Here is an 18,800-nt window from a genome sequence, read left to right on the forward strand (position 1 = left end):
CAAGAACAAAACTATGAGGGCGTGGCCCAAAGCGGACAATATCTTACTATGCGGACTGAGATGTGACAATTTGGTATCAGAGCCACTCCCCCGCCAGAAGTGTACCGACGAGGGCGTTGGGCCCCTAAAGCGGAAGGATTGTGAGATCCCACATCGCCCAGGGGAGAGGAGGTGATGTGCCTTATATGTACATGCCCACCTCCCTATAGTAAGACGCGTTTTGGGTGGAAACCCAAGAACAATACCATGAGAGTGTGGCCCAAAGCGGACAATATCTTACTATGCGGACTGGGATGTGACAATTATTCTGAGATCCCACATCGACCGGAAGAGAGGAGGTGATGTGCCTTATATGTACATTCTCACCTCCCTATAGTAAGACACGTTTTGGGTGGAAACCCAAGAACAAAACCGTGAGGGCATGGCCCAAAGCAGACAATATCTTATTATGTGGACTAGGATGTGACAATTTGGTATCAGAGCCACTCCCCTGGCTGGAAGTGTGCCGATGAGGGCGTCAAGCCCCTAAGGGGGTGGATTGTGAGATCCCACATCGCACGGGGGAAAGGAGGTGATGTGCCTTATATGTAGATGCCCACCTCCTTATAGTAAGATGCATTTTGGGTGGAAACCTAAGAACAAAACTGTGAAGGCGTGGCCCAAAGCGGACAATATCTTACTATGTAAACTGGGATGTGATACGCAAAGTGGTGGAGGCTAGGAAAAAGAGGTCCAGAGTACAGACAGAGGGATCAGGGATGAGGAATCGATGTTTAGGGTTTCAGACTGAACGACGTCGACCAATACAAACTTTTAGACTGAACGACATGCCGTTTCTAGTAATAAATATAAAACGATGTCGTTTTGCCAACAAAGTTCAATTTCTGAACCCCAGAAACTGAACTGAACCAACTAGATTCGGTTCGGTTCGGTTTTCAATCCGATTTTTTCGATTTTTCGGTTTTTCGAACCCACCCTTATTCAAAGATATCCCTAATACACTAGGATTTACATAGTCACATTCTTATTCTAAATATGACTGCAACAGTTTACTGATTTTAAAACGATGAGGATAAAGTGTAATATATAAAAATAACTAAACTATGAGATTTCTTTGCATATTCTTCTAAAGATTTCAATAATATATAAAATATATTATATATATATATATGTATATGTATATGTATATGTATATGTATATGTATATGTGTATATATATGTGTGTGTGTGTGTGTGTGTGTGTGTGTGTGTGTGCGTATGTATATGTGTGTGTGCGCGCGGGCGTGTGTGTAATAGATAAAGGTGCTGCGGGTGCGCAGCAAGTTTTTGTGCGGCAACCTTTACAAAAGGTTGGATTTCATTGAACTTTTTACGGTTGTAATTTTTTGGTTGAATGGTTGCAATTTTATTAAAAGACATAATTTTTATTCTTTATATTGTTACATTTATTCCAACATATTCCAGGGTATCCAATACTTTAATAGTTGTAGTCGTCCAATTCTTATTTAAAAATACAGTGACTAAATTTTACAGTTAAAAACTTTTGAGAATAGAAACGCCGGATGGGGAGTATAACTATTTGTTCAAGAATCCCATAAGGGAGTATATATATGCTTTTGATCAATGATCACGTAAAGGCTTTCTTTGTTACTCCAAACAATTGAATACTTTCAAATATGGTAATCCACCTCGTGGGTTGTTATGTATAAGTTTTATTATTAGGGTTACTGTTCTTATATATATACACAATTTTTGTTAGGGTTATATATACAATTTATTAGTAATCAAACCAATGGTTGACCTATAGTTGAATCATGAAATAGTTAACCTAAGGTTAATTCACTTTCTTCATCTTTGACCCTTTATACTTTGTAATGGGTTGGTAGCTCGACATTGGTGCAGTTCAATGGTGCAGTTCAATCATATACATATCCTCAAAATGTCAACACAGTAAGCTCTACTTTATGGATCAAAAAGAAAAAAGTAAGCTCTACTTTGGTGCATAAATGACCAATTAATTCATGTAATTTAGTGAAGATAGTTGAAGAGATTAGTTTGAGTTTGTGTTATATCTACTTACTTAAAATGTGTATTGAAATTACTTTGATTCTTAATTTTCTTACATTTACGAAAATATGGGTAAACGTAAAGTGTAAAGTATATTGACCTCATCAAATAGCTAACTTCTCACATATTTACTAACACATATGGAATTAGAAAAAAATATAATTAAAATTTGTGATCGAACACCTGAAAACAGGTAAGAGATTCTCACAAATATTCCTTCTTTATCCTTTTTTATTCATGCCCAAGTGCGAAAGATCATAATGGATAAATTCTTGAGATTTATGCGAGTCCAATGTAGCATGTTGTAAATATATTACCAACTCAATTTAGTTCCTTCTAAGCAATTAATTGATTTCCTAAAAGAAGAGTTACAAAATGTGCAAGTTCTAAATTCCAACAAATCAGATGATAACATTAATAAGTCTTCAATCTTGTATCTCATGATTATTGATTCCTTTGATAGTTTTTTTATTTTATTTTTGGGGTCAATTATTATTATTTTTTTTTTAATTTGATAGTGTGTTGTTGACAAAAGAACCCAAAAAAAAAAAAAATATCACAACGAACAAATGTATATATATGGTCGCGTGGACAGACTGTCCATCACTGATAATGCAGAATGCTGACGGCTGAAATGTATGGACGACGATGGCGGTAAGCAGTGTGAGGTGATGACTGTCGCCATTGTGCACTGCCGTGTGACCGCCGGTACTTCAGCCGCGGCGTGAGCAGTCTGCACGTGAGACCTGTGCGTAAATTGCACGGATGATTATGACTGGTTATTCGCATCCGTGGGTGCGAGTCCTTTTTAGGTTTTCTCGTGTTTTTTGCTCCACTCGTGTACTCGTGTATTTAGTGGACTTTCTCTTTTATTTTGAAAACGAGCGTTAACATAAACATGTGTATGTGCAGTCCCTTTCTCTAAAGTATTTTTATTTTTGAATATTGTAGAAGAACCACCTCAATTTGCAGTCCCTTTTTAATTCTTATGACATTCTCTATTTTTACACGATATATTTTCACATAAACAAAGGGTTTTTTGATATGGATCTAAAGTAACTAAAAATTAGACCTATTTCAAAAGTCAAAAGTCACCAAAAATTAGACCTATTTTAAAAGGTGGCCTATAAAATTAGACCTATTTCAAATTTTCGCCATAAAACAATGCCGGAAAATTTGAATTGAGAAAACATAAATTGAAATATTCTCAAAGTCACAAACATACATCGAATTCCATAAACAATCAAAATTAAAAATCACAAACATAAAACAATTTTTTTTTTTTTTTTGGTAACATAAAGGGACAGGTCACCCCAAAACTAACTCCATAAATTATTATAAGGCTAGCTACGCCCCTGGAATTCAATTTTAATCTTACTTTGCTCACTAGAACTCAAACTTCGTCATTTTTACTCCCTAAAACTCAAAGTTTACTCCACTTTGCCCTTGGAACTCGATTTGATCCCATTTTTATCCTCTAAAACTCAAAAGTTGTCTCTATAAAACTCCAAATTTGCTCTCTATTGCCTTAAATTTGTTAATTTCTTATGTGGTTGATTAATTTGCTCTATATTGCCTTAAATCTGTTAATTTTTTATGTGGTTTTAATTTGGATGCGGTAGACTAATCAATTTATTTTTTATTTGTTTCATCTCTTAAATTTCTTTAAACTTAATATTCTTTGATTCTTGATTATTAACACATCATGGAGATTTATAATCAAATTTATTGCACATATGGCATAATCTTAAAGGGTGTTAGGTCGCACATGTAGAATCGTCAGATAGACGGGCCAAAGGCCTACCTCCAACAACACCGATATTGTACTCAACTTGGTAATTACCACGTGCACAGTCCCTCAAGTGTGGAGTTTTATCATAAAGTCTCGGTATTAGTTGGAGCAGAGTTAGGATATTTAAACTCTTCTTTTCTTAGAGATACGGTCAATGTGGGATATTTCAACACGCCCCCTCACGTGGGACCCAATTTGTGGGTCACACGGGGAGAGATCCACATATCTACAACCATGTGGAGCCAAGGGACCCACCATCATCGTGCGGGCGAAGGGGACCCACCCATCACGTGGCAGTACAGGCCCACTCTCTTGCTCTAATACCATGTCAAAATATCTAAGAGACGGGCCAAAAGTCTACTTTCAACGACACCAACCCAACTTGTTAATTACCACCTGCACAATCCGTCAAGTGTAGGGTTTTATCACAAAAGGATTCGGTATTAGTTGGAGTAGGGTTAAGATATTTAAATATCTTATTTTCTTAGAGATATGGGTAATGTGGGATTTTTCAACGCACATATGTTTTAGGAGGCGACCGATAAGTTTCAGGAAGAAAAGAAAGTTCACAAGTCACAGTGGAACGAATTTTGAGTTTCAGGAAGTAAAATGATGACTTTTGAGTTCTTGAGGCAAAATGAGATCAAAATGAAGTTTTAAGAGGCATAGCTAAAAATAAGCCTTATTATAAATAGTTCGAGTCCTAGAAGTTCTAATCGTATCATCAAATAAATGAGTGTCAATCTATACATGCCCAAATGCAAAAGATCATAATGGATAAATTCTTGAGATTTATATGAGTCCCATGTAGTATGTTGTAAATAAATTACCCAATTCAATTTAATTCCTTATAAGGATTTCATAAAAACAGAGTTCCAAAATGTGAAGTTTTCTAAATTTGAACAAATCGGGTGAATAACATGAGTAATGTTATTCATACCATGTTTTTATATTACATTTCTATACCACATTAGATGTCATCTGATTTGGACATTCACATCATTTGAAAAATTTGCAAAACCCAAGAAAAGGAAGGAGAAAGACTCCTCGTATACCACATTCATCATTTAATTAATTAGTTTTTCTTAATTATTAGTTTATTAAATAATGAACTAAATTTAAAAATCTAATTAATTCAAATGATGTGACTATCCACATCAAATACCATCTAAGATGGTATTAAAATATGATACAAAAATATGATATGAATAACATTACTTGAATAACATTGATAAGTTTTCAGTCCTGCATCTCATGATTATTGATTGCTTTGATAGGTTTTTTTTTTTTTGGTGGGGGTGGGGGTGGGGGTGGTTGTCAGTTATTCCTTTGATAATTTGATGTTGTGTTGTTGACAAAAGAACAAAAAAAATATAAACACAATCAAAGTCAGAATTTTCGCATGGACAGACTGTCCATCACTGATCATGCAGCATGCTGACGGCTGAAATGCATGGAGGACGATGGCGGTAAGCAGTGTGAGGTGATGACTGTCGCCACTGTGCACTGCCATGTTGCTGCCAATAGTTCAGGCGTCGCGGGAGCAGCCTGCAAGTGGGATCTGCGATGGATTCAAGATTTTAACATAGGATGGTCCTAATATAAAAGCCTCCAAAAAAAATAAAAATAAAAAACATTGAAAACTAAATGGCAAACTACAACCTTCATTTATAATCTTTGTCCAAACTAATCGATAATGATTTTTGCTTGTAATATCGTTCCATACTAAAATCTATATCAATTGATGAAACTTATAAAATATGTATGAACTAACACTGTAACACAATCTTCGACAAAAAAAAAAAAAGAAAAAAAAACACACACACACACACACTCTAACACAATCCAAGTAATATCAGAAAATCCTAACGAATCAACAATAAATATGTATGAACTAACACTAAAATAGATATGATAAAATCCTTAAAAATTAACAATGAATAAGGCTAAACTTAGTTTAAAACTCGTTAGTGTGTGATTGTTTGACTTTTTATCAAAGACCCTTACCAAAAACCATTATCAAAGACTCTTACATATATGTATTCACTATTTAGCCTTTTGTTTTTAATTAGTATTCTTAAAAAAAAAAAAAAAACCTAAAACTAAAAATCCTAACAAATTAACAATAAATATGTATGAACTAACACTAAAAATAAGTTCACTAAACTAGAAAACTTACAGAAAATATGAAATTGCTGTTGATGGCCTTCGCTGGCTTGGGTGGCGTGAGGAACGGAAGCGGCAGGCAATTAGGTATATTATAATTGATAAAGTTGAATTTGATTGAAAGCAGACTAATGAAAAGCCATGGGCTTTTATTAAATTTTGACATTTTAACAAAAGATGGTGAATGCTATCACGCGGGTTTTTAAATTTTTTTAATGACTTGACTCAAAACGACGTCGTTTTGGTCAAGTCATTTAAAAAAAAAAAGCTTTCTTCTTCCTCCAGTTTTGCACAGTGCAGCAGTTATGGCTGCTACTCTTCTCCACCATTGCCCAGACTTAGGTGGTCTTAAGAGGTTCTCACAGCCATTTATCCAAGCTTGCAAGTGGTCTCGGGACCACCTTGGTCCCTTAGTAGATCCGCCCCTGCCTGCGAGTAAATTGCACGGATGATTGCGATTGGTTATTTGCATCTGTGACCGTGAGTGCGAGTCTTTTTAGGTTTTCTCGTGTTTTTTGCTCCACTTGTGTGTCTAGTGGACTTTTTCTTTGATTTTGAAAACGAGTGTTAACATGTGTACGTGTAGTCCTTTTTTTTTCTAAATTATTTTATGTTTTTGTAAATTGTAAAAGAAACACCTCAATTTGCAGTCTTTTTTAAATTCTTATGACATTCTCTGATTTTTACACGACATATTATCACGTAAACACGAAAATTCTGTAACGAATGAAACAAGAACACGTGTACAAAGTAGATTTGTATTGATGAATTTGTAGGGTTACAATCTCTGTTTACAATTTTCCTCTGATTCAGTCTTTAAATTTGATGTAGGTGCATAGGTTGTTGATTCAAGGGTAGCGACGACTTGATATCAGACGAACGATTGAATGATTGCTTCAAGTTTTGAGCTTGAAACAATGTGTGGATGGTCTTCACTTCTAAGTTTGTGTATGACTTGAGGCACATGTGATGTTAATGTGGGATTTTGTTGATTCAAGGGTCTTGGTGACTTGATCCTGAATCGAACGTCGTTACAAGTTTTGAGCTTGCAACAAAGTCTTGAAGGAATCAACACAAGTGCTTGTTGATTCTTTAAGGGAGTGATTCGGCTTTGGTCAAAAGAAAGCTTCGACTTTGGTTGTGCGTTCTTTGAAAAGAGTTTTGGCAGCGTATTAGTCTTCAAAGATTTGGTAAAGGTTCTCCTTTCGTGAGAATTTCGGCCTTGAATGTAGAAGTTGTCGACCTTATACTTGTCTTGGGACCTTGTATTTATAAACTTTCAAAGCCATGCCTTTGGGTGGATTTGGCTTTGATTTGTGTCTTGATTCGTCCATGGGAGAATTTAGGCATGTTTTGTGTCTTAATTCCAGCCACTTTCCCTTACCTTGGCCGAATTATAGGGCTTGTTACCTATTTTGTGAACAATCTTCAACTCTTGCTTGTTTTGTGAAGACGCTTTAGCTTTTTTTCCAATTTTGGGAGCAATTTGGGCCCCTTTCCGATTTTAAGGAGAGATTCCCCCCTTTGCCGAAATTTGGGGAAGTTTTATTCTTCCTTTGCTTGATTTGTACCCCATGTCATTGATGACTTGTCTATTTGTGATGAGTCATATGCCACGTGGAGCTTTGTGATGCATCATTTGCATGCAACGAAATTTACATATCTACAATCACATACATAGAATGGCATAAACAATGCGTTGAAAATTGAATTGAGAATATATAAATTGAAATAAGGTTAATCTCAATTTACTACTCTGAAGTTTCTTAGTTTTCAACATTTCACACATCAAGTTTTTTCGTCTCAATCCGGTACCTAAAGTAATAATTTTGCGACACTTCCATACATCTATTAAATTTTCTGTCAGAACCTCTGTGGCGCCCACGTGGATAATGTCTGGTCGCGACATGTCAATATGGGCCCACATGAAAATTAAAAAATAAAAAACTAAAAATTTTAAAAAAGAAAAATTCTTTTATCTTTCACTTTTATTGTCTTTACTTCTCCTTTATCATGTCGACTATAAATACGAAAATTTCATTTCCACTTCAAAGAGAATTGATTACGGATTGAATATTGTTGGCGAAGGTCCTGAATAACTTACCAATTGACAAAGCAAAACGAGATAGACGGGGAGCAACCTCGTTGCAACAACATGAAATATGAACAAATTCCATAAATTAACTGTAACTGAGCAATCCACTCATTTTAATAATTGCATGTCTCCTTTCTTTCTGACCTTGGATCATTATTGTACGCAAATCCAACACAAGTGAAACTAAATGGAAATTCTTTCTCGCACATTAGTTAAAACTCAACAGTTCACACATGAAAGAAAAATGTGAAGGTAAGAAAAGCTCAACAACACATCACTCATTTTAATTTTTATTTTGGGTAAACTGGGGGGTAAAACTCTGTCAAATTTGCCGTCAGTTGAAGTCCCAAAGTTTTCAGTTTGCAATTTTGAATGCACCATTTCTTGAGGAAATGGTTGTTTTGTATTATCAAGTTCAAATCAGCAATACAAATTACAATCTAAGCATCTTTAACAAACTGCATACTCCTATTTCAACACGAAAAATGCATATCTCTCTCGCTCTCCAACCACAAACCCTAACTCTACAAACCTTCAGTGTTGGTCCCTAGCTTTGGCTTGGGGTCAACGACAGCCCCTCCTGCCTCCTTCTAGAGCCTCCTCCTCATAGCCTCTTCACTTCTCGCTTCCTTCCCCCTATCCACTCGTCCGCAACCCTCACACTTTCTCTCTCTCTCCTCGACCCCTCACCCCACCCGCTACTTTCTCACTTTTTCTCAAGTCCTTGGTGCTGCCTAGCACCTTTTTTCTCCCACTCTTTTGTAGGCAAAAAGTTTTCCCAACTCTGTTGCGGGCCTCCAACCTATTTCCCGGATTCTGTTGTCGTACAGGGCTTCCTCCCTTGTTTGTGGCTTAGATTTGCGGGTCGGATCCTTCCTATATGGCTTACTTTTTTTCAAGTTTTTTGTGGCTTTCTTGACTGTTAGGTGGTGGCACCGCCTTGCTATAAAGTTGCCAATGGTGATGGGTCAATCGATGGAGTCAAGCCTACCAAAAGGTTTCATTTTTCTCGGATTTGTGTTGTTTCTGTTTCCTAGGTGGGGTTGCACATAGAGTGTTCCCGGCGGTAGCTTCCTTGGTGCTCATAGTGATTGGGGTGCAGATTTTTTGTAGCAGTTTTCTCTTGGTTGTTTGGACTTTCTAAGGGTTTTGCCCTTGGAACTATCGTTTTTGTCATCTCTAGGTTCGCGGTGGTGGTGGGGATGGCAGTGCAGCGACGTGGGTGGTTTTGGCCTGGTAACCCCTCTGCCATCCATGTTGCTGCTACTTTTGCCATAATTGCAACCCATATCGGTCGGCGAAAACTTATGGCAGCTCTTAGTGCTAACATGTCTTATGCATGTATTTGGGTTGTGGTGGTGTTACGATGACCATGGTGGTTATGGTTGGATCCCTTTCCGCCCTACTCCTTTGTGTTCGTCCCGGCAATAGCTGGCGTCCCACACCTCCAGACATTTTTGCACGTGACTATGCTACCCACGACTCTTGCCAATTCTGCACCTGCATCTCCATTATGGACACGTCATCTTGTCATCTTCATATTTAGTTTGTTTTTTATGTTTTGTCTTTGTTGATTCGGCAAGTTGTTTGTGTCGCTTAGGCAATTTTGTAGGTTTGTTGTTTTGCGATGGCTTTTGTGGGAATTTCGGGGCTTTGTATGTCATGTATCATCTATGAGGCATATCTGCCTCGGGAATCCTCGTTCTAATGGTGTGGTGGTAGCCGTATAAAGGTTTAAAATTATTTGTTTTGCACTAATTACCTTCAGATCAAGAAATTGGTCACTGGAGCATATGTACCCATCTGGCTTATTTGTAAATGGTTGTTTATGGTAATGAAATTCTATTATTTCTGTCGAAATAAAAAAATACAGTTGTAAAGCATACCGACACATGGTGTAGAAAACAAAACAAAAGCAGTAAAAAGTTAAGGTACAAGTTGTGGTGGCCGCAACAGTAAGACGGTGGAGGTGGTGATGACCATGGTGGCGGGGTTATGGCTGTAGATAATGGTAATGGTGATAACGGAGGTACAAGTTGTGGTGGTCATGCTGTGATGGTGGTGGTAATTTTAGTTGCAGCGATGGTGAGACAGTGAAGATGGTGGTGGCCATGGTGGCGAGAGTGATGTTGGTTGAGGATATGGTAGTGGCCATGGTGGCGAAGATGATGTTGGTTGAGGATATGGTAGTGTCGACGGTGGCGGGAGGTGGTGGTATCAAAAGATGGTGGTTGTGGTAGTGGTGGCGGGATGGTGAGACAATGGAGAATGTTGTTGTGGTGGTGGTGGCAGCATTGGTGACGATAGTAGTAGTATACAAGATTTTTTATTATTAGTAAGACTCTAACTTTGTTTTATAATGTATCTTTTTATTCTCTATTATTTAAAAAAAAAAAAAAAAACTATTTTTGTAAAACAGAGAAAACATCAATTTGATGTTTGTTGCGAAATTTAAACTAACCAAAATTAGTCCAATTTAGTTCCAAATTTTATGCTCGATGCATACAAATCGTTCTATAGTATAGAAAGCAAGCACTTAATATCATCCCACATAAATTAATCTAATTTTAAACAACTAACTTAAATCCAATTGCAACGTAGTGAAATTTAACAAAGATTAATAAATAATGATGGTTTTGAGAGTTGATACTAAAAGTACAACAAAACAAATGAAAACAAGAACGTGTGATCACAATGCAAAAAAGGTGGTAGCCAAGAAAACAAGTTGTAATTCAATCGAGTAAAACACTAGAGTGTCCGACTCACCCTAACCAATCCTACTTATTTCCTCAACGAATTATTAACAAGTACTCAATCTCATTGATAGTCAAATTTCCCTAATTCATGTAATATCTATGGCATCTAGACTGTGATGACCCGTCCCAATTTATGGTATATATTTTATCCCCGAGTATGTAAAATGACGATTATGCCTTTGTTGGCCTAGTGATGTGGATGTACGTTTATAGTTTTAAATTATTTTTCCAGCTGACGTGATTAAATTATACATGACGTTATGAGAACGTCGACGCGAGTTAGGCTCGAACTGGAATTGTGATGAGGAAGTTACGAACGAATAGGTGTAATTGGGTAGAGTTATAGTTTTGGGTTGTCCATAACCTATCCACCAATTATCTTCTTTTCCTACAACCTTGGACCCAACTAGAATTTTAGGCTTGTTTTACTTCTTTTGGACCAATTGTTAGGCCCTAAATCACATAGCCCAATCAGGGCTTATGATCCTTTTATGCTACCTAATCCCGTAACCTACATGGACACACCCACACACACACGTACGTAACTCTCACCCTCATCATTTCTCTCAAATTTTCTATCGTCCGTACGACTGAGCCTTCCAACCTTCAAACACCATCAAAACATCATGGATTGAACCCACTGAGGTTATCATCACCCTCTTCTTGACTTCACAAGCCTGGTGGTACCGTTGGTTCGAAGAAAGGACTTCAAAAACCCGAGAACATGAGCTCCGACAAGGTGGAAGTTTACTCCGACGTGTTCGCCAAAGTTCTACAAGGTTTTAAGGTTCTACATGGGTCCTAATCAACTCTAATAGGACCCTAGGTTAGTTTTGGAGTGGATAGAACGTCAGGATAAAAAGGATTCACCGAGTTGCAGGTTTAGTCGGAGGTTTCAAAGGTTTTTCTGACCATTTTTCGTCGGTTTTAGGACTACAAATAGGTATGGTCGTGTTCTAAACTTTAAGAGCTTCAAATCCACATGAAATTCGTGAATTTTGGTTGAGAAATGAGAAAGATATTGAAGTTTTTAGATTTTTCCAGAAACCGGCGACGCAGCGGCATCGGTGCCGAAACCCAGCGAACCACCAGAGAAGAAAGAAGAATATTCCGTCAACTTTGACGAAATATACTAACAGCGTCAGGTAAATATAACTGTAGATGCTTCTATTTAACGGAATATTCCCTAATGCCATTAGGGATTCCATTAGTGTGCCAGGCACGTGCTTACGCGTGTGGCCGTACCTTGGCCGGAACGTGAGGGTACGTGGGGCGTCGAAAAATTATTCTAAAAATATGGGGATGCTCATGTTGAGTAGGCCACGATGGCATATTCAAATACCCCAATTGAGCAACGTATGAGAGTTGTTACATGGTTTTGGTTATGTGCTTAAAATTAACGTTAAAATAGTTGTTTCACATATAGGTGAGACGTTTCTGGAAGACGAGCGCAACCAGGCGAGACTCGGGGGTTACGACCCTACTACATACCAGTGAGTGGGCTTTTGGTTTATATATATACACGCGTTTCCCAAAAACTATTTTTAAACGGAATTTCGTTTAAAATGCCATGTCATGTTTGCTTTACATTTTAGCATATGCATTAGTATAGCTTTGCATAATATTGCATGATGTTGCGGAGGCCTAGGTAAGTTCAGGTGAGTATGTATTGACGACATGGTTGCATGGTAGTTGATTATGAGTTGATGCATGTAGAGCTCATTGTCCTGCACCCCGGTGTTAGTGTTCCGCCCGTGGCTAGGGCCTAGCCTTCACGTGATCGTTCACCTCTCGCACCGCATGTTCAACTTAGATCCAAGTCAGGTGCCAACCTGTCATACAAACCACATTATGTGGTTCTAACTTGTAGGTGGCCTGCAATTCATCGCACAGTCTTCTCGTGATCGTAGTACTTGAGCGTACTTATTTAGACCTAGCCTGTCGTACAGACCACATTAGGTGGTTCTGACTCATGTGCAGGTTTAATGTCGTACATGTCACATTAGGTGACTCCGGCTGGCATATCATTTTTACATTGATTTATATCACCTGGCTTACATATTTACTGCTAAGATAGTGACATGGCATATACTTGATTTCCATTGCTTTCGTGAATGATTTCTAGATACGTATGTAGTATTATTTTTTGGAAAATTATACGGGTTTTGTAGTGAGGGGTTATTATATTTCTAAAGGCAAAGATGTTTTCAAAAACTTTGTTTTTGCCCACTCTCACTTTCTATTTTACGCCCCTCCAGGTTCTAGGTAGAAGTTTGTGTTGGTGGCTTACGAGGATTCTACGGTGGTTCTAACAGACTTCAATTAATGTAGGGATTTCTTTCATGTCTTGTATAATTAATACTTAGCCTGTTGGATTGCACTTAGGTTACCTACGCTCTGAGCACTTGCATTACTATTTTAAACACCTTCACTCGTACTTATATACTTACCTATTGTAAAGTAGCTAGTTTGGTTTTTATTTACTCACATATTTGTATCACTATCACTTCCGCATTGCGCACATGGCTACGTCACCCTCACATGACGGCCATCATGCCTCCATTTAGGTTAGGGTGTGTCATAGACTATTATGTATATTCCACTATGCAACCATCTGATAGGAGCATATTTATGCGACTTAAATGGCTTGTTCTCGTACATTTACGTTATGTTTCTTTAGTTATTTTAGTTCTTTATGCTTCTTTTGTGTGTTTTCAGGTTCTAAGGGCAAAGTATGCAAAAGGATGCCTTTTGGAGCCTTTTGGAGCAAATTAGAGATTGGAATGGATATCATATGCTTGGAGCCAAAAGGATGGACAAAATTGAAGACTTGAAGTAGGAAAGTTAAATCCTAAAAAGACCTCATGTTTGAGCATCATTGAAAACTCCTACGCATTTTAGAACACAAAAACAACATTCCTAGCAACCTTAGGACATTGTCGTGTGTTTCCTTGTGTCTCCCTTCCTTGCCATGCAAGGAAGGGCTTTGTTCCCTATTTTAAATACTTAAACACTACCACTTATCATTCACCACATATCATATCATACATTCATTTATCACTTATCATAATCATTCACTTATCACTTAACATATCATACACTTATCACTTATCACTCATAATCACCTACAACATCCACCTACTTCACCTACAACATCCACCTACTTCACCTACAACATCCACCTACTTCACCTACAAATGACGTAGCCATATGTTCCCTCCACTACTCCTATAAATACCCTTGCATTCATTCATTCAAAAACATCTCATTCACAACACAACACCCCTTAAACACTTCCATTATTCCCTAGCCGTGAGCTTCCCATCTTCCCCTTAGAATCCAAACCGTGAGTCCCCCTTCCACCATTCCTCATCCATTTCCATAATTCCCCAAACCTCACCTTAGACCTTGTGCTACAACAACGAGGAAGATAAGAGGGCCTAAACGTTCATACAATTCAAGTTTGAGTTGTTGGAATGTTTAGGTGTTTCTTTGATTTCAAAGTTATGAGGAACTAAACCCCCTTTAGCTAGGGGGTGATTCGAAACTATGTTTATATTTGCAATATGAATTGATTAAATTTCGTTGGAATTTCATAAGTTGTGGATTCAATTTGTTTAACCGTTTGATTGATAACTTATTTATGAATGTTTATTAAGAATGCGCGCTTAATTTTCATGCATAAATATGACGCTAGAATATAAGTGAATTTCACCTAATCGTTATGAACTTATATTCACAAGTAGTGGAGGTTGCTTATAAACAATCGCGTTAAATGAATTCTTGGCACGAGTTTCATGCTCATCATAGTAACGAATGCCTCGTCGATGTTTATGATTTCCGTTGAACTTAATGATCTTTGTTGAATGTCTCTATCATGCGTATTCCATAGTTAGGGACTTTGATTAAGAATAATTTGGTTGTAATGCGTATTCCATTCAATCCAACGAATCTAGGGAAATCTGAAAGTTAATTTAAGCGGACCTAATTAACTTGGAGCATTGAGTTTCATAATTTATCGAAAGACCAACTGAGAATCAATATTGTATGCAAGTGTAACATGTGTGGAGAAGAACCCCTTAGCTATTCCATCATCCATATTTTCATCACATTCATCTTTACTATCTGTTTTAAATTATAATCTGTCCGTTTAATTTAATCTCGTCCAACCACAATCACCCCCCCCTATTTTGTTAAGTCTTATTCATTTGATTTGTCTTATTTTATGTTTTTGAGTATTTGGAGTCTTTTAAACTTGTTTTGAGTCTTTTAGTTTGTCTTAGTGTTTTAAAAGTTAGTTTTATTTATTTGAGTCAAGTATTTAGCATCCCTAGTTAATCCCCGGTTAGAACGATCCCTACTTACATCATTACTACAATTGTCACAAATAGGGTTTAGTTTGTGTGCGTATAAATATCGCATCAAATTTTGGCGCCGTTGCCGGGGATTAGCAACTTTGCTAATCCCTTGGTTCTTTTCTTTTTTTTTGGTTTAGTTGTTTTCGTTTTAGTTTCTAACTTAGTGTTGTTTTCTTTGTTTGTTGTTACTTTTGATATTTGATTTAGTTCTCTTTCTTTGATTTTAGGTACTAGAGAAGTAAGATATGGATTTTGCTAGCATTCAAGCTCAATTGGCAAATCTTACTTCTAAATTGTCGCCGTATGCCGAAAGGACCACAATGCAGAGTGTCCCTACATTTGGTGCTTCATATAGGCAAGGATTTCAAGCCAATCAATGTCCACAAAGAGATTGGAGGGATCATTCAAACTCTATATGGTGGGAAGATCAACAAGTTCAACGTGAAGCATATTGGCAACCATATGAGGAGTTCTATTCAAGACCTATGCAGCCACCACAACTTCATATGCAATATGCTCAATTAAATTCAAGTTCGCCAATAGATTATAATCAAATTCTTAATGAAATAAATTCTTTGGCGCAGGGGTCACAAAATCAAGCCAAGGAGGCTCAACAAGAAGCATATTGGCAACCATATGAGGAGTTCAATACAACACCTATGCAGCCACCACAACCTCCCCCACAACAATTCCAATCAAGTTCAAGTATGTCCATGGATAATGATAAAAATTTTCAATTACTAACCTCTTTGACGTAGGACGAACAAAATCAAGACAAGAAGTTGGGTAAATTGGACGAGCAATTTGGGCAGATTATGGAGTTCATGAAACAAATTCAAGAGCAAAGTGAACTCTCCAACTCAACTATTGAAAACTCGAAGGAAGATTTTGAAATCCATAATGCTATCACTTTGGGAAGTGCTATGGAGGTTGGAGCTGACCTAAAAATGTCCAAACATAGCCTAGAAGTGGATGAAGAGCTGCTAATTGAGGAGGAGGAAGAAGACATGCACACGGCAAGGGTAGAACAACCCTTGCCGCAGCCCCCTAAGCCCTCTAAACCACCCACCACCAGTAAGGACGTCCCAATTCCATGTTATTCTGATGTTATTCCACCCAATGTCCCTTTTCCTAGCAGGTTTTTGATTCCCAACCAAGAAGAGAGTAAAAAGGACATCGTGGAAGCCTTCCCAAAGGTGCAAAATGCTATTCAAATTCTTGGTGCAACACAGCAAGTTTTAGATGGTGTTGAATTCTTCAAAGGACTTTGTACACCAAGAAGAATGATTCAAGAGAAGGTAGTGGCTGGAGAAGATGTAGAAGGCATCAAAGAGGACATATTTGAAACCACAATTCCCAAGGAAGTTGGATTTTATGACACGGGACAAGTCATAACTTTCGAAGGGGTGTTTATTCTGGAGTTCATTTTGGAGCACACAGGTAAGCCGCCTCCCCGAATTTCAATTTTCTTTTATACTAACATGTGGTTAATAATTCAGGCACCCAATCTGGAATTTAAACTATTACCGGATCATTTCAAGTATCACCGCTCATTCAAAGATAAATTCCATGCCGTTTGATTTTATTTATGTAAAAAAAAAAAAAAAAAAAAAAAAAAAAAAAAAAGATACTAAACATGGAGAAAGATGGAGCCTTCACAGAGGATGTTTACGTGAAGCCCCGCTACGAGGCGTCGAAGCAGAAGGAATAGAAGCGGAAGGCATAGGAGCGGAAGGCGCAGAAGCGGGAGGCATCGGAGCGGAAGCCATCGGAGCTAGAGCATTCCAGGCCTCAATACTTGGCCAAGCGCTGGATGACCCAGGAAAAAGGTGCCTCTGGAGACAAGCCGCAAGCCTTTGACGGTCACTGTGAATTCGACCCTCAGATTCTTGCAGCTCATCAAGCTTTCTCTTCATGCCCGACGAATAGTTATTTGCAAGCACATGCAAACTTCTATTCTCGTACTTAAGCTGCTGGATCTCTTGCTTAAGACTCTCCACCTCTGCCATCAATGATTCCACCTGACAGGAGCGGGCAAGCAGGCGTTGGCCCATGTTGGACACAGAACTCGCACACTGAACACTAAGTGCGAGGGACTCTTGAACGGCCAACTCATCGGACCGTCCTGACAGCAGCCTACTATCTTTTGGAGTGAGGAGGTTCCTAGCTACTATTGTAGCTGTTGTGGCGTCCTGCATCACGGAGTCTTCAACTGTAAGAAGACCGTTAGAAGATAAGAAAGAAGGGCGCCATACGTTACCTTGACGCGGCGCGCCCGTATCACTGCTAAGGCTCAATTCCAAGCTAAGGTTCGATGAGTTTGCCATTTTTCAAAACTGTTCAAAGAAAAGGGATGGAGTTAAATTTCAAAGGGCCGGAGTCGATCTTCAAGAATGGGAAATCTTCAGAGTGTGTTTGTTGTGGTGATCGATAGCTCAATAAAAAAGCCAAGGCGACGCGTCCACCGATTCAAAAAGCCGGAATTTCCGGCGTAATTTTGGCGACGCTTTCTCGGCTTTTCAGAAGACGCGTTCAACTTTGTCAAAAGATTTCTTCTTTTCAGACAACACGTGGAGGCCATCACCGCAACTACATATCTTTAGCCGACAAGCGCAAAGTTCGGCGACGCTTTCTCTGCTTTTCAGAAGACGCGTGCAGCTTTGTCAAAAGGAGCCGCATCTGCACTACCACGTGTCGTTCAGAAAGCGAAGGGGCGTCGTTCAGAAATCGAAGGGGCGCCTGCTCAGAAATCGAAGAGGCGTATTCAGAGATCGAAGAGGCGCCACTATTTCAAAAAGCCGGAATTGCGGGATCAAAACGTTTGTCGACAAGGGTAAAAAGTACCACCACTTGATATTATCTCTATATATGTCGACCTTCGTCTTTTATGGCAGGGCAAACCTGAAGAAAATGTCCACCTCTCCCTCACCTCTGAGGGCGCACTCCCAGCAAAGCCTTTCAAAATACTCAATTCTTTCTTCTTCCCCAAAGATGATACCAGATGCCTGGAGTACAGATGACCCAGGAGGAAACAGCACAACAAATACATGTGCTGATTCATTCACCGCTTCTTCAAAAGCAAAGGTATCTCATATCATCAAGATCAAAAGCAAAAGTATCTCATATCATGCTCTTTCCCTGTCTTTTTCTTTGTCCTTGTTCTTACTCGCATGGCAAAGTAAAAGAAGCAATCAGCCGGCACTTGGAGTCAGTCTTCCGATCTGGAGCCAACTGCCTGGAATCTATTCCTGATTGCTTACCTAGCGTTGCTCTCGAGTAGTCATCTTCAACGGTTGATACACTTCCGGAGAAGGGACCACTTCTGCAAAGGGGAGCGAGTAAGGCAAGTGAAAATGATACATTGAAGCATGTGGAGACAAACATAGGCTGAGTTATCCTCCAACCCTTTTCAATACGAATTGGAAAGATTGAACAAAGAAACAGACCAAAGGGGTAAGCTCAGACCTTCGGGGGAGACCAAATGAACCATCATGCTGCCCAGTTCAAGAAGTAGCACAAAGGAAAATCAACGATGGGCAGAAACCAGTTCAAGAGTAAGCCTGTGG

The sequence above is a fragment of the Pyrus communis genome, chromosome 11 (genome assembly GCF_041283825.1).
Source record: "Pyrus communis isolate YQ-2024b chromosome 11, ASM4128382v1, whole genome shotgun sequence".
Classification (NCBI taxonomy): domain Eukaryota; kingdom Viridiplantae; phylum Streptophyta; class Magnoliopsida; order Rosales; family Rosaceae; genus Pyrus; species Pyrus communis.